This window comes from Magnolia sinica, chromosome 6 (assembly GCF_029962835.1).
Source record: "Magnolia sinica isolate HGM2019 chromosome 6, MsV1, whole genome shotgun sequence".
Classification (NCBI taxonomy): Eukaryota; Viridiplantae; Streptophyta; class Magnoliopsida; order Magnoliales; family Magnoliaceae; genus Magnolia; species Magnolia sinica.
The window spans coordinates 59113075-59131513 of NC_080578.1; positions in this window are offsets into that span (position 1 = coordinate 59113075).

Sequence of the window (18439 nt, forward strand, 5' to 3'; positions counted from 1 at the left end):
TCAACTTTCCATGTTCCTTAAGTACGTATCGTAGAAGATTATGATCATTTCTACCTCTTCTTGAGATGGTAGTTGGTTGGCATATTTTCTTGGCCCATCTAAAAGCAAGTACCATCCGGGGTGCAAAAACGTCCATAAAAAGCATCTATTACATCTACTTTTCTAGTGTACATTTTGGTGGGAGGCAATGGCTCTATATTAAGAAGGCTGATGCTTCTATGCATGCTTACCTTACTATTGGGAATGTTTAGGTGGGTCGTGGCATCTATGAGATGTTTACTTTCTGCCAAATATTATTGCAACAATGTTGAAAGCTTTTACCTTGAAATATTTGATGGAGATGAAGAGGCTATTTGGGAATGTGGAAATGGTTGGAAATGAAATCGGTTTCCATGGTTATGGTGTTTTTCATTATTTGTATTGTAAAAGGTAGCTATAGAAATTGACTGTCATCTGGTAAATTGATGACTTTCCAAAAAGCTAATTCATGGGCATTTACATGATAATAAGATATGTCTCTTGCTATTGGTCATAACCTCTCAATATATCCATGGAAATCTACTGTGTAAAACAAAGAAGGTATAACTACTAACCTTCAACATTTCTATTGTTTTCCATGTCAAATTTCTAGGGGGGTTTTCTATTTTCCATATCTGCTTGTTGACTTCTTCCTACCCAATGACCCCCATGGGAAATTCTCATTTGGTTGCTAATGCTTATATATTTTCTGTGAAAAAGCAAATAATAATGCCTTGCAATGCAGTTCTATTGTGAGTTTTGATGAGCCCATGTGGTTACGAGTTACAACTAACGTAGACTAGCGAAGTTTGGGATTTCTATTGATGTGGAAGAGAGTATTTTCTAGCTATTGTGTATGGATAGGAATTTTTTTCCCTACCTTTATCTCTATAGTTAGAATACTGCATAGGTACAGGGATATGAATCAATTGGCTCTATTATTAGTTGGCAACAAGCTGAAATTTACACTCGTAGTTATTAGAAGTGTTTTCTATGCAAGGAAATCACGTTCCACGGAGAAGTACTTCTGTATCGGAATTGTTCATTTTGAAAACATTGTGAAATGGTGAGGAAATGTTTTAAAAACACAAGTGAACACAATCTAAATGGGATTCAGGTGGAACACTATGTTTGTAAAAGCAAGTGAAGCATAAGTGAAACATGTGAATTGTTTTTGAAATGTAAGTGGAACATTTATTAATAGAATTCTGCACATTTTACTTAGATTGGTCTATGGAAGTTTTAGATAAAGACTTACAATCTCTCCTATATATAATGCAAGCAACCAAGGGAAAATTTTTACACACTTAGTTTTTTGCATTACTAAAGGACATGGGAGAGTTAAAACCTAATTAAAGAGCATTTAGGTAATAAACGGGGCTGTTTACTAAACGATGCTTTCCATAAAAGTGAGACATTTTACAATAGCTTCTCCCACCATCTTGTACATCACTTCCTCCTCTCCATGTGTTAAATGTGCCATATCTACTAGTATAATTTAAAGAAATTTCTTATTAGTATAAAACATGCTTCTATGATGAAACGCATGCTTTTCTATTAGTTGTATGTTTCACTTCCCATGCATTGCTCTAGTGTTTCTCATACATATCTTGATTTGTTTCATGATTGTAGGTTTCTTGCATGCTTAATGTATCTTCTTCACTTTCCCTGTTCTCATTTCTGATGGTTATTGGGAATCGTTTGTAAGAACTCTATAAGGTGGGCCTTATTGATCAACGGTCTGGATTGTCCTAAGGGTTGGATAATGTGATCGGGTGTACCAATGGGCCCCACTAAGTTATATGCATCCAGAAATTCATGTAAGGGGTGGGATGCTAGAACTATAACACACATATAGTATTTGAATGGAATTAGGATTGCTAATTCATATGGAGCATTTAGGGAGAGGAGTTTTGATGGGTTTCAAACTCCCCTACCTTCTACAATGTATAAAACAGGGCTGGGTCGCCAATCCAACACCATCGACAGAAGCTTGAGCACCATCGTATCTTCTCTAAAGGGTGTTAGGAAAGGAAGACCTCAACATCCCTATCTACAACAATGGCGTCCCAACTAGGTAAGCCATCTATTCCTTCAGATCTCCATATCTAATGCACAACAAGGTCCTTTGGTAATTCCGCATTATTAGATCTTACAGTTGGTATTAGAGCCACTGTGCATCAGGTATAGAGGATCATATCCATCTATTGGAATTTTTTAATCTCAAATCTAGTAATTAGAGATTTTAAATTCCTAAACCCATAATCAGGGATTCTTATTCCCAAATCGGCAATTGGGGATTTTCATATTTTAAATTCGAATTCCCAAATTAGAGATTTTAGATACGAATTCCCAAATCTGAGCATCGTTAGGGATTTTGAACCTCAGAATTAGGGATTTTCATCCCCAAATTAGGATTTAGGGATTTGAAATTCCAAATCCTCGATTAGGGATTTCAGTTTTTGGATTCCCTGAACCAATACAATTGGGGATTTAGATATGAAATCTAGTAACAATTAGGGAAATCAATTCAAAATCCAGATATCGTTGATTAGGATTTTCATTCCCAAAATTCGATCATTAGAGATCCTTAATCCCCGAATCTGTATTGATTAGAAGTTTTGAAACTGAATCCAAAATCCCTAAATCCAAATATTAGTTAGGGATTCGATTCCAAAATTAGACATTAGGGATTTGATTCCCAAAATCAAGAGGGGATTTCAATCCCAAATTTGGCAATTGAACATTGAGATTCAAAATCGTAATTGGGATTTTGATTCCCAAATATATTAATATGGATTTCAGAAACCCTTACAAAACAAAAGGAAAATAACAGAAAGCAAGAAAGAAAGAAACCTTTGTTGGCAACAAAATGCATTGACCCATTCATCATCTCAACAAGATCCAGTTGAAGTCAGCCTTTTACATTTGCCCCGAAGAGGATGAGATGAGGACTTCGAAACCCTTGCTGTTATTTGGGCCAACAGCCATTGATGTGTGTCGTGGGGTCTCAATCAAAGGAAATCGATTCCTCTTCTCGGCACTGCATCTAGTGGATGTTGGTGTTTGGCAGGCGGTGTCCTCCATGGCTGCCTTGGTGAAGTCATAAATTTTGGTGCCTCCCGGCCAAAGATTTCCAGTGGTGGCTAACTATCGAGCTTGGGACGTAAGGGTTAGGGTTCTGCCCCTCTCCTTTTTTTGCCTTAAGTTAGGGCGAGGGCCCCTCTTGGGCTCTTTTCTTTTCTTTTTTATATTGTGAGATGGGCCATTTGTTTGGTTGAGTGGGCCCTATCTACGGCCCTGCCGAATGGGTTAGATCCCAATTAAACCTTGTGGGATTTTTTTCTTGAGCTCATACCTATTGCCTTGTGAATGGCCCTGGTCCTTGGGCCTGTGCCCATTTAAACTCGAGCAGTGGGGCCTGATTGCCTCATGGCATGGGCCCTTGTTTAGACCTAATTTTTATTTTTGGGCCATTCGATTTAGTTCACATTCATTTGATAATTTATGGGCACACTTTAATTAGTTTTGGGCCCAATTAAGACCTGGTGAATGACCAGATTGAACTCCTATTTTAGGCCCATACCATTTTAATTCAGCCCAACTAAGGGAATGTTGAATGCATATTTAATGTTTGGGCTTTCCCTTTGGGGCCAATTTTGGGATCTGTCGCTTAGATCTGAGCCGTCTGTTTAACTTAAAATGAGCGTATTATCTAGATCATGCACTTGATGGACAATAAAAAATATAGACCTTTCATCATGTGGAGATTATAAATTGGATCTCATTTGTCCTTATTATGGACATTAATGTAAGGATCTAACCATCCATCTGAATTGTTCTATGCCAACTGTTTATCATGTGAATGTTAAAGGCTAGACTTGTAATGCTTATTGTTAATGACCAGATCATACAGAGTCTTAATTCGGCCATATTGTGAGCCCATTACCCATCTTTTAGGAGTTGATATAGACCATTGGAATGAGGAAGGTGAAACCTACCCGTCTGTTTCTCTTTAAGGTTCCTCATTTTTTTCAATGATCAATATATACCAACCGCATTTGTGGGCTGAATCAGACTGATTAATATTTAATCCGTTGTGGGCAGGATTAAAATTGCAATCCTAAGTTAAAATTTATGGGATCGAATCCGGTTGTGTTAGCCACCACAATGACCTCAATCGGTAAAAAAATTTCATGAATCAGGACTTGTGATATTGGAAATTCAATTAAAGGATTACATTCAGTTGCGTTTATATCTAATGCGAACAGTGATGAAAACATAGACAATTACCATTTGACAGGGGCATGAACGGGGTGGAGTAAATGGGGGTGGTGATGTAAATCTGAAAGACTCATCCTACCCATAGGTGTTGAGTGTCTTAGATTTACATAACTGGCATCGCTTAGCTTTATGTTCAGGAGAATCACTTGCATATTATCACTAACTCTCATAGGAGTGATGATGATGTAACCGATTCTCTCTAGGATCGAATGTTTGGGCCTATCTTCATTCTGGAGAGTTCAGTTGAAAGCCCCAATCAATTGAATTGATAAGTTTGCCTGATATTTGGTTTTATTCATGAATGTTCAATCTAAACAATTTGCTAATGTGAGTATATTTTGCAACCAATTAAAATTCAAACTCAAACGCATCAAGTTCCCATCCTAACCAGGTTGATTATATTCAACGGATAGAGGCTATAGAGACAGTCTTGGGATGCTTACATTTGGAGATTACTCTAGAAAATTCTGAATCGTCAAAATGCTTTGAAAATAATCAGAATATTGATCTTGTAACCTCAGGACATATACCTAGAAATAATGGAAACAGAAAAAGGAAACATGGTTCTAACGAGGGATTCTCAGGACCTCACGGTCCTCTAGGTTCTCCAGTTGAAAACTGACATGGGAATGGATCGAGCCGCGAGTGGGCTAAAGGTAATAATTTCTTCTTTTGTAAGAAGTGGGGCTATCAAAAGAAAGACCGCATAAAGTATAAGCAATGACTTGTAAAGAAGGGTAATAATTCTGTTCTAGTCTGTTTTGAATCTAATCTAACTGATGTGTCGGTGAATTCTTGGTGGATAGATTTAGGAACTACTATTCACATATGTACGTCTATGCAGGACTTATTATAGACCAAGTAACCAACTAATGTAGAGCGCTTAGTATACGTATGCAATGGTGTTAAAGTCAACGCAGAGGCAACTAGAGTCTATAGGCTTAGGTTAAAGTCTGGTTATTCATTGGATCTGGTTAATATATTTTGTGTGCCTTCTATAAGGTACAATCTAGTCTCTATTTCTTATTTGGATAAATTGGGATATTCATTTCAATTTGAGAATAAAGGATTCAGTATTTACCTTAATTCGATTAAAGTTGGCACCAACTCTATGGTAAACAACCTATACCAGTTAAACTTGATTGCTTCACACGTCTATAATGTTAATGGTTTGTATAGAAATAAAACAGGATCTAAACATAAACTAGACTATGAGAATTCCTCCATGTTATGGCATAGACGATTGTGTCATATATCTCGTGAGAGATTGGACAGGCTTGTGCGAGAAGGGATTCTTCATTCTCCAAACCTCTCCGACTATAAAGTGTACATTGATTGTATAAAAGGAAAACAGACCAGAACTAGAAAGAAAGGTGCAACAAGGAATTTATGACTCTTAGAGGTGATACATATGGACATTTGTGGACCATTCCCTATGGCATCCTAGAGTGAACACAAATATTTTATTACGTTCATAGATGATTATTCTCATTTCGAGCACTTATCTTATCAGTGAAAAATCAGATGCCCTGGATGCTTTTAAAATCTATTAGGTTGAATTTGAAAATCAACTGGATAAAATGATTAAAGTTATCAGATTTGACCGTGGTGGCAAATACTATAGTAGATATGACGAATCAGGTCACAATCCAGGGCCATTCGCTAGATACCTACAAGATTATGGCATTGTCGCCCAGTACACTATGCCCGGTACTCCAGAGGAGAATGGTATGGCTGAAAGGTGTAATCGTACCCTTATGGATATGGTGCAAAGCATGATTAGCAATTTGATATTGCCAGAATCTCTGTGGGGTGATGCGATCAAAATCGTAGTTCATATCCTTAACAGGGTCCCCTACAAAGTAGTAAGCAAAACCCCTTTTGAGTTGTGGAATGGGAGAAAACTAAGTCTCCAATATCTATATGTTTGGGGATGCCCTGCTGAGGCTAAAATTTATAACCCACATGAAAGGAAGCTTGATCCTAGAACCATAAGTTTTTTCTTTATTGGATATCCAGAAAGGTCAAAAGGTTATCGATTACACTGTCCTTTCCACTCTATCAATATTGTTGAGACTGTGAATGCCATATTTATTGAGTACACTAAAAACAGTGAGAGCACGAACATTAAAAACTTTGTATTTGAAGAATAAAGGATCTTAACTCTGATCATAGTCACTCAAGATCACGTGGATATAAATGTTGTAGTCGACCCTGCAGTCACTACAGAACACCACGTTGAACCTCATGTACAATCCATTGATGAGGAAAATCAAAATCACACCTAACAAGCTGAACCATTGAGAAGATCTAAAAGATAGAGAATGCCTATAAATCGAGACGATTACATCATATACTTACAAGAGCATGAGTTTGACATAGGGATGAAAAAAGATCCTAAATCTTTTACACAAGTTAAACAAAGTGCTGACCCTTCTCGTTGGTTTGATGCCATGAAAAATGAGTTAAAATCCATGAGGGACAATAAATTATGGGATCTTGTTGAGTTATCCTCTGGAATAAGGCCGATTGATTGTAAATGGATATTTAAAACCAATCAGGACTCCAATGTTAATGTCAAAAGATATAAAGTCAGACTTGTTACCAAGGGTTTTAACCAATGTGAGAGCATTAACTTTAAGGAGACTTTCTCACCAGTATCTAAGAAAAACTCATTTAGGATTATAATGGCTCTTGTAACTCATATGAATTTAGCATTACATCAGATGGATGTAAAAACTACATTTCTCAATGGGGATCTGAATGAAAATGTACATGTGTTACAACGTGAAGGTTTTGTAGCCCATGGCTTAAAACATTTGGTTTATAAACTAAAGAAATCCATCTATGAGTTGAAGTAGGCATCACGACAGTGGTACCTAAAGTTTCATAAAGTAATTTCCTCATATGGTTTTGTAAAAAACACTATAGATGAATGTATCTACATTAAAATCAATGGGAGTAAGTTCATTATGATGATTTTGTATATTGATGACATTCTGTTAGCTAACAGTGACATCATGATGTTAAGCGACATAGAGAAATTTTTATCTCAAAGATTTGAAATGGACCTTGGTGACGCCTCTTATGTCATTGGCATTGAGATTTATCGTGACAGATCTTGTTGACCGCTCATCTTGTCACAGAGGCCTACATCACTAGGATACTCGAAAGGTATGACATGTAAAATTGTACTCCTGGACAGTCACCCATTGTAAAGGGTGATAAATTCGGCCAATTCCAGTGTCCCAAGAATGATTTGAAAAAGAATCAAATGAAGGAACTTCCATATACATCAGTAATAGGGAGCATAATGTATGCTCAAGTATGTACGTGACCGGACATTACATTTGTTATTGGAATGTTGGGTAGATATCTATCTAATCCAAGACTGCAACATTGGATAGCTACAAAGAAAGTGTTACGATATCTATAGAAAATAAAGAACTTCATACTCATATTCAGGAGATCTGATCATTTGAAGTTGATAGGATACTCAGACGCATATTTTGCGGGATGTGTTGACACTAAGAAGTCCACCTTAGGTTACATATTCATGATAGTTGGAGGAGCTATCTTGGAAAAGCATAAAACAGTCTATCACAGCCTCATCCACCATTAAAACTGAATTCATTGACTATCACGAGGCATCAAATCAGGCGTTATGGTTGTAACATTTCTTCTCAGGTTTGCAGGTACTGGAGTATATCCCGAAACTATCAAGAATATTTTGTGATAATTCGCCTGCGATTTCCTTTTCTAGTAACAACAAATATTCATGAAGGTCAAGACATATCGACATCAAGTGTCTTATTGTAAAAGAAAGCGTTCAGAATCATCAAGTGTTTGTGGAGTTCATTGACACTAAGCAGATGATTACAGATCCACTCATTAAAGGGCTCCCTATCACGCCATTTCAGGAACATGTAACATCCATGGGAGTCATTGATCCTATAGATGTTTTCAATTAGTGGGAGTTTAAGTGTGTTTTATCCTTCAGACATTAAAGAGATCTCATTTAATAAAGTTATTTGATGAATCTGATATAAAGTCAATTTCTACTTCTCTCTAAGTATGCGCAATCTATTTTGAGTAAGTAGAACTACAATCATGTCTCGTTGGAGACATTTGAAGGCTTCAGGACCTCTTAAGGATCGGCACACAAGGTCACACTGTGTGTAATCCTTATACCGCACTTCCTAGTTCTTGATCTATGTCATTAAGACTGACAGTATTTGTGACCATGCTTAGCCCCACTTCACTTAGATTAAATGTTGTGATGGCTACTGCGATCTGATACTGGTAGTCTTGATGGACCAGATTGTAATAGCATTACTTGTATTATCCAACAATTGCATTGGTTAACCATTAGGATGTTTCTTCAAATCAAAACATATTTTTTAAACATATTTTCAAAAGATTAATCATTGACATTGATCAATATGGCCCAAGTGGGAGAATGTAAGAACTCTATAACGTAGGATTTATTGATCATGGTCTGGATTGTCCGAAGGGTTAGATAATGTGATCGGGTGTACCAATGGGCCCCACTAAGTTGTGATGCATCAAGAAATTCATGTAAGGGATGGGATGCTAGAATTATAACACACATATAGTATTCGAATGGAACTAGGATTGCTAATTTGTGTGGAGCCTTTAGGGAGAGGAGTTTTGATGGGTTTCAAACTCCTTTACCCTTTACAATGTATAAAACAGGGTTGGGTCCCCAATCTAACACCATCAACAAAAGCTTGAGCCCCACCATATCTTCTCTAAAGGGTGTTAGGAAAGGAAGACTTCAATATCCCTATCTACAGCAATGGCGTCCCAACCAGGTAAGCCATCTATTCCTTCAGATCTCCATATCCAATGCACAACAAGGTCCTTTGGCAATTCTGCATTATTAGATCTTACATCTTTTGGTACGAGGAAATGGGACCAAATACACAAAATTGGAAATCAAGAAGAGGCCTAGGAGGGCTAGGACTTGTCATCTAGTTTAGGCATTATGACATGCTGCCTTTGTATGTTCCTTTTAATGGACTCTTTCTCCATTCTTCGTAATCCATTATGTAGTTGAATTGTTAACAACCATAGATTGCTTCTCACAAGGTATATAATCTTGGCAAGGTACATGTGTCACCGTTTGAGCAATAACAAAATGTCAGCCAAGTTTGACCTGACTATTAAGAGCTGAGTCTAGATAGGATAAGATGTTTTCATGAAATTTTTTTTCTTAATATATACCAATTTTGGATTTTTTTAAAAAAAATCATTTTTGGTGTGTTAGAGAAGATTTTTATTTTTATTTATTTTTTATTTATTTTTATTTATTTATTTACTTCTTAGGTTTGATTATGTTAGCCCTTGTTCCAAGCCGGGCCTCATTAGGATGCTCCAACTTGAGGGGGAGTGTTGAAAGGTTAATAGTTGAATAAGGTCCATTGGGTCCAATTTCCTGTAATAAGGTCCATTCACATCTCCATGTAATAAGGCGAATAGGGCCCATACACATTTTTACTATTATAAATAAAGAATAGAGGGCTAGAGTTTCAATACACCCTAAGCATCTCATGTTCTCGCTATCACTTTCCTCTCTCTTTCTCATTGTTTCTCTCTTCCAATTTTCTTTTTCTTCTCATTGTAGCTTCTCATAGGCCCTTAAGTTTAGCATCACGTAGCTGTTTAACATGGTATCAAATCCTAAGTGCCCATAGGGTTTCTTTTGTTCCTCTTCTTCTAGGGTTCCTTCTTTTCTCTTTTCTTCTTTTCCATTCACCCTTTTTTCTTAATCTTCTTCAATTCTTTTTGAAATATTTTTTCAGAAGGACTTGTTGATTTTTACATTGCCTTCGCTAAGGTTTGATGAGTTTTTTTTTTTCCTTCCGTTGAATCAAATTTGTGTTGCCTTGGTTAGGGTTTACTGGAATTTTTAAATGTTTCTTTGGTTACGATCTGCTGGATTTTTCCTATTGAAGCAGATTTTTGTGTCGCTTTGGATAGGTTATGTTGATTTTTTCTACCAGGGCAGACCTTTTTTTTTGGGTATTTTTGTGTGTTTCCTTTCCTAATTGTCAATAGTTCCCTTCTTCTCGTTCATTTTTTTTCTCCTTCTTATTCTTCTTCTTCTTCTTCTTCTTTTTCTTTCCTTCTTCCTCTTTCCCTCTTTCCTCCCCTACACAATAATGGCTTCTTATTAACCCTTTTCCTTTCACCCTTTATTTATTTTTCATGCTCTTTTAATTTTTTTTAGGAGTCATGAGGTCTTTTCCTAACTGAATTGTGATTCTGAAAAGGCCAAGCTATCTGTCCTAGAGGGGGGGTGAATAGGACAATGCCAAATAAAACTTAAAACAGCGGAATTAAAAAGAATATGATAGCCAAAGTAAAGCACAATGCAGGAAAGTAAAATAACCTCAAAATTCAGATCTTGAGAGGTTGATACAAATGTTATTCTAAGGACAACCTTACACCAAAAACCAGAGTTTATGGTAGGACAACCTTATTTCTAGAAAGAACTTTGTATCAAATCTCAAATCGAAGAGGAATACAGAAACAAATACAAACTGAATTGAAATAAATTGTAATAAAAAATGTATTGTTCTAGGGACAGCCATACACCATAAAAATGGCAGGGCAACCTTGATAGAACAACTTTCAAAAGAAATTAAATATCAAGCTGATAAAGGAATAGCAGAAAATAAATTCTAAACTATTACAACATTCTCACAATGCTTGAATTAAATGATTACAACATTCACCACCATACATACATCCTACAAAATAATTAAAGATTAGAAAAATAAATCATTCAACCACAACACAAGGGTTTATAGCGGTTTGCCTGTTTGTTCACCAACTGTTAAACAACAGCCACACAAAATGCTACTCCACTCCTAATATCCTCACACAGGGGATATTAGCGTTCACTAAAAATAGGTTTTCCGAGGTTCACCCAAAACCTTTACAATTGTGTCTTTGTATGTGGGCTTACACAATTAAAAAAAACCCCACTTCTGAGTTTTCCTGGCTCTCCTCAGATAACCAATACAACAAGATTTTTCTGGCAAATCTTGAAAGAAACCAAAACAAAAAGGAATTTACAATTAAATGTAAAATACCTGATTATCTCCTTCGTTGTAGCAGCCCGGTAGAACCAAATCAGAGTAGATGATTGAATGTCCAAGTTCAATGTCCAGTACTCAATTACAATGGTTCTAATTCTAATAGATTTTAAATTAAACCAAATAGGGCTTGCCTTAATTGATTTTGATTCCAAAGAAAGGGAATAACAATTCCTCTTATCAAATCAGATTGGAATAGCAGAAACAAAACCAATTAAATAAAGCTAAGGAAAGAGAATATTAAATAAGCACACTTAACTTAGATGGAGCATAGAATTATCTCTCAGAAGTTCAACGAAGATTGGCTTGAATGGATTAATTAATTCGATAATTTCTTCTGAGATTCGTGCTCTATTTATAGGTGAGGAGATCGTGTCTTCGACTGGTCTAAAGAGCTCTTCGACTAGTCGAAGCAATAACAGATATTTGAAAAATCCGGCGGGATATGCTTTGACCGTTCTACGACTGGTCGAAGGTCACTTACGACTGGTCGTAGGTCACCTACGACTAGTCGAAGAAACTATAAACCATTGCTGGAATTCGAGTCGAAGATGTTTGACTGGTCGAAGATGCAGTCGACACTGTTCCTACGACTGGTCGAACAAATTCCTGGACTAGTCGAAGCCTAACAGATTTTATCCGGAATTTGTAACAAACTCACGACTGATCGAGGAATTTCTTAGACTGGTCGAAGCAACTCTAGGACTAGTCGAAGAAGGCCTAGGACTAGTTGAAGAACAGACCAATCACATGAAAAATAAACATTCGGTTTATGTATCCAAAATGACCTACTTCTAAGGTCAACCCATGGTCAGTCAAACCTCAACCATGAAGTAAGGACATTGAAACACTAGGAACTAGTGACCTTGAAGTATGAGCCTTGAAGTCTTGATGTAGATCAATCTTGAAATCTTGATGTAGCTCAATCTTGAAAATGTACAAACTGCCTTGAACTCTTCAGCTTGAGTCTTGTCTTATGAGCTTTGCTTGTTGTGAGCTTAGCTTGTTCATGAATGTTGATCCTTGAGAGAGCTTCACTTATGCAAGTTATATATAACATAACAGTGATTTGGGCACCACAAATTTGACAACAGACAGGGATATAAACTATAGCACTTACAATCTCCCCCTCTGTCAAATTAGTGACAAAACACATAACCAAGATAAACAAAAGTAAAACAACTGGTTAATACCTGCAAATCAATATTCAATATTTAATATTCAACTTTCAACCAGTTTCAACATTCAACCAGTTTCATTCAACAAGATCAAACATATACTCCCCCTGACTCCCCCTGAGTAACATAACCAATGCTACTCCTCTCACAATCACATTAAGAACAAACCATTCTCCCACTTTTTGTCACAATATGACAAAGGAGAACTAAATAAAGGAATTTATGAGAGCAAACATGAGGAGGTAAGAGAGTATAGCAAAAGAGCGATAGAGATATTCAGCATAGCATCACATAAAATAAATATCCAGCATAAAACATAGATAGTATCCAAATCAAAATCAGTCAACCAAGTGCTAAGTTATAAAGTTATTACAGACCAGAAGTCTCATAAAAACTACTCAGAACTAGAACTTGAAGACAGAGCAGGAATAGAGGGATTAAGTTGGTGCATGCCTTTGTTCAAGCGCCTAAGATATTTGCGCATGTACTTGAATTACAAATCATGAGCAACAGACATGTTTTCCATCTTTATATTTATATTCTCAACTTTATCCTCTAATGCTCTCAGACGAGCATCAACATCAGATGGTTCAAAATCTGGATCATTTGCTGAGTCAGAATCCAGTTCCTCAAAAATGTCATCCATATTAATGTCAACACCAGCTTCTTCACGAACACCACCACCACCACCTTGTTCAGGAAGCAGATCCAACTTCATCTTATTGATATTTGTATTGTTGAAGATTAGATGATGGATAGGTACCTCATCAACTAGCATATCGACTAACATATGTGTAGCTAATACAGTCATTAAATAGGCAAAAGGAATGTCACTATGACCAGGATGGAGTCTAAACTGAAGAATGAAATGATAAATTAAGGATGGTAAACAAATATGAGTACCATTGGAAATAGCATGGATAACATGAACCATAAACGAAGTCAAGTCAGATTTATTACCTGAATGAGGATACAGATTAGACACAAAGATTCTGTGGAGAATTCTGTACTTGGGTAACAAATACCTTGTGGGAAGCGCATTCCCTTTTTGAGTCCATTGAACATCCATGTTGCACAAGTATCTAGTGAGCATGCGTTTTTCAGACATTAAGGGTTTATCAGTTAAGTTATGGATAGGAATACCCTCATCATTCACAGGAATTTCCATAAGGGCTGAAATTAAATAACGATCAACGTCAAAAGGCCCTTCTCTAATAGAAATTTGAAAAGTTAAATTATCCTGTGAAAAAGCACTAATACATGTAAACATGGATTGGGCAATGGACTGGTATGCAGCCCACCCCAATGTAATAAGTTAACCCAACCTACAGCTTCAAGTATAGGAAGGATGTCAAAAGGTGCAATATGATTAACATCAACAGGATGCTCAACAATAACATTACGAGATCTAATGTCCCTAACATATGATGGATCATCATTAGGAACAAGAAGATGACGCTCAGAGATAACAGTTGATTTGGAGGAAGAAGGACCACGGGAAGTAGTTTTTCTACCTCTAGAAGCCATTTGCAACAAGAATTTCAAGGAATAAAGAAGTTACAAAGGATTGAGAAGTGGGTTTTCTCAAAACAGATTTTTCAAAATACAAACCCCAAATCTTAATGAAATCCAAAATAGAAAGCTTCAAGCTTGAAAATGAAACAATCTAGACACAAATCTGCAAGAAAAACGGGATTTGAAACATTAACCTTGAAGAACAAGATAGATGGGTTCGACAAGTCGAAGCTCGGCTCCAAGGAGAAGAAAGATGAAATGAGGAAGAAAGCAAAAATCCCCAATTTTAAGTGAAACCCGAGTTCTACGACTGGTCGTGGGTATTTACGACCGGTCGTAGGACGACTGGTCGTGTATACTCACGACTGGTCGAAGAAGCCCCAAAAATTCAAATTTCTTGCAAATTTTACAAAAATTGGAATTCAATCTAGCAAATATATACACTATAATACAAGTAGGCATAAATAATCAATTTAAAATGCACATGCCAAGATCAAATTTCATCTTTTTGAACCTGCTTTTATCGAGAGGTTTTGTAAAAATGTCAGCACGTTGATCTTCAGTAGGAATATATTCTAGAGATATAACTTTTTCTTCTACTAATTCCCTTATATAATGAAATCTAATGTCAATGTGCTTAGTACGAGAATGCTGAATAGGATTTTTTGAAATATTTATCACACTGGAATTATCACAATGTAATAACATAGAATCCTGTTTAATTCCATAATCACTTAACATTTGTTGCATCCAAACAAGCTGTGTACATGCATTACCAGCTGCGATATACTCAGCTTCAGCTATTGAAAGTGATATAGAATTTTGTTTCTTACTAAACCAGGAAACTAGACAATTTCCAATAAAAAAACAACCACCACTGGTTGATTTTCTATCATCTAGATTACCAACTCAGTCAGCATCCGAGTACCCAGCTAATTGGACATTAGTCTCATGAGGATACCAAAGACCGAGATTTATAGTACTTGCGACATATTTAATAATTCGCTTGACAGCAATCAAGTGAGATTCTTTTGGATCAGATTGATATCTTGTGCAAATACCAACACTTAGAGAAATATCAGGTCTACTAGCAGTTAAATATAACAAACTACCAATCATACTTCGATAAAGTTTTGAGTCAACATTTTTACCATTAGAGTCTTTTGATAGTTTCAGGGTGGTACTCATAGGAGTATCGAAATTCTTGCCATTCTCAAATCCAAATCTCTTGATTAGATTCAAGGCATACTTAGATTGAGAAATGAATATTCCTTCAGATTGTTGCTTTGCAATCCAAGGAAATAAGTCAATTCCCCAACCATGCTCATTTCGAACGATGATTTCATCAAATCTGCAAACTCAGTAGTCAAGTCAGTACAAGTTGATCCATAAATGATATCATCAACATAAATCTGTACCATTAAGATATGATCATTAAGTTTTTTAACAAACAGAGTTTTATCGACAGATCCCATTTGAAAATTATGACTTAGAAGAAATTTCGTTAGTTTCTCATACCATGCCCTAGGTGCTTGTTTTAATCCATAAAGTGCCTTTTTAAGCCGATATACATGATCAGTATTTTTGGAATCTTCAAAACCCATTGGTTGTTCAATATAGACTTCTTCATGTAAATCGCCATTTAGAAAAGCACTTTTCACATCCATCTAATAGATCTTTATCTTTTTAAAACATGCAATGGATATAAATAGTCTGATAGATTCAAGACGTGCTACTGGTGCAAAAGTTTCATCAAAATCAATCCCTTCAATTTGAGTATAACCTTGTACCACTAGTCTAGCCTTGTTTCTAATTATATTTCCACACTCGTCAGACTTATTTTTGAAAATCCATTTAGTTCCAATGATGTGTTTATCTTTAGGTCTTGGTACGAGATACCAAACATCATTTCTTACGAATTGGTTGAGTTCATCTTGCATCGCAACAATCCAGTTCTCATCAGCAAGAGCTTCTTTTAAGTTAGATGGTTCAATTTGGGATCTAAAACATACATAATTACATATATCCTCAAGTTGTTTATGGGTGCGAACACCGGTGAGAGGATTTCCAAGAATTTGTGTAGTTGGATGATCTTTAACAGTCCTCAACTCAGAATCAGTCTGATTCGATGAAGTATCGGGTTTATCAATGATTAGTACTTCATCATTATCTGAATTAGGAATTGGCGTGTTTAAGTGATCATCAATGACAACATTAATGGATTCTTGAATCACACCAGTCCTTTTATTCAGAACCCTATAAGTTCGACTGTTTAAGGATTATCCTACAAAAATCCCTTCATCACTCTTCGTATCGAATTTTCCCAAATTTTCACGATCACGTAAAATATAGCACTTGCTGCCAAAAACTCGAAAGTATTTAACAGTAGGCTTTTTATTAAACCACAATTCGTAAGCCGTTTTATTATTATCTTTTTAGTGTAGACTCGGTTAATAATATAGCAAGCTGTGTTGACTGCTTCAGCCCAAAGATTTTTAGAGAGCTTCATGCTATTCAACATAACATTAGCCATTTCTTGAAGCACCCTATTCTTTCTTTCAACAATTCCATTTTGTTGTGGAGTTTTGGGAGCAGAGAATTCATGTAATATTCCTTGGTCAGTACAGAACTTCTCAAAATTGCTATTCTCAAACTCAAATCCATGATCACTACGAATTTTACTGATTTGAGAAGATTTTTCAGTTTGAATCCTTTTGAGAACTTTTCTTACTTCTTCAAGGGTTTCAGATTTATCCCTTAAGAAGACTACCCAAGTATATCTGGTAAAGTCATCAACTATTACCAGGATATACTTTTTCCCACCACGACTTTCTGTTCTGGTAGGTCCTATCAGATCCATGTGGAGAAGTTCGAGTGGTCTTGATGTGGCATTTGAATTCACCTTTTTGTGTGAATTCTTTGTTTGTTTGCCTATCTGGCACTCACCACATATTTTATCTAATTTCTGAAGTTTGGGTAAACCTCTTACAAGTTCTCGTTTGCTCAATCAATATAAATTTCGATAATGTACATGTCCAAGACGTTTATGCCATAAATCAGTCTCGTCTGTATGGACCATGTAACAAGTTTGATTAGATGAGCTGGATTCTCTAATAATATAGCAATTTTTAGACGTTCTACGTCCAGTTAATATTACAGAACCCTTATTATTCATTATCTCATAGCTTTGATTAGAAAACCGAACATTATGGTTATTATCACATATTTGAGATATACTAAGCAAGTTATGTTTTAAGCCTTCAACGTATAAAACATTTTTAAACACAGGAAGATTAAAAAGTTGAACCGTACCTTAGCCTAAAATCTTGCAGTTGCTTCCATCACCAAATGTGACTGAACCATCAGTCATATCTTTTAGATCCGTGAATAAAGCTTTGTCACCTGTCATATGCCTGGAGCATCCACTGTCTAGGTACCACTTTGAATGACTTGTTGCTTTGAAAACAGTGTGAGCAACCAAGCAGGTGTCTTTAGGAACCCATTTCATAACTGTTTTGGGTTTAGGAACATAGTTGGTCTTCTTTTGTGTATATTTGTAGGAATGACCTATAGAGTTAGATTTTAAGAGCTCCTTGAGTAAATCAACTATCTTTTCAGCTAGTGAATTTCGTTTCTGATTAAAGTTGACATGGCTGCTTCTAGGTTTTTGAAAAGTTTTTGAATTTCTAGAAAAATCATGATAAGTACTTTTCCCTTTTGAGTTTGAGGACTCTCTTTTAACAAACATAGGAGGAGTATACTTTTGTTTAGGAGGTAGATTTTTATCATAGCCCAACCCGGATAGATCGCCACTTTTACTTGATCCGGATAAAAGTTTCTCTAACTTTGGATCACCTTGGGCATATTTCCATGTGTCCTTTAGACTCAGAAGAGAAGATACTTCAGTTTTAAGTTTCTCAATTTCAGATTTTAATCAATAATTAGGGAGTTTTTGAATTCCAAATCGCATTTTAATTTTTCAAAACAATCTGAAATTTGTGATTTTTCTAAGACAAGTGATTCAAAACAATTTTTGAGCTTAGAAAACTTTTCTTTTTGAAGTTTAAGTTTGACAGCAATTTTACAACTTTCCTTATATAGGGCATTGTAAACGTCTTAAAGATCATCTTCATTTTCACATTCACTATTCAGATTTTCTTCACTTGTAGAGTCATTATCTGAAAATGTGAATTTGGCTAGAGTCATAAGAGCTTTAACCTCATTGCCCGACTCAGTTTCAGAATCTTCTGATTCAGAAGAACCTTCAGAATCAGATGATTCATCCCATGTAGCCAACATACCCTTCTTCTTGGGTTTGTC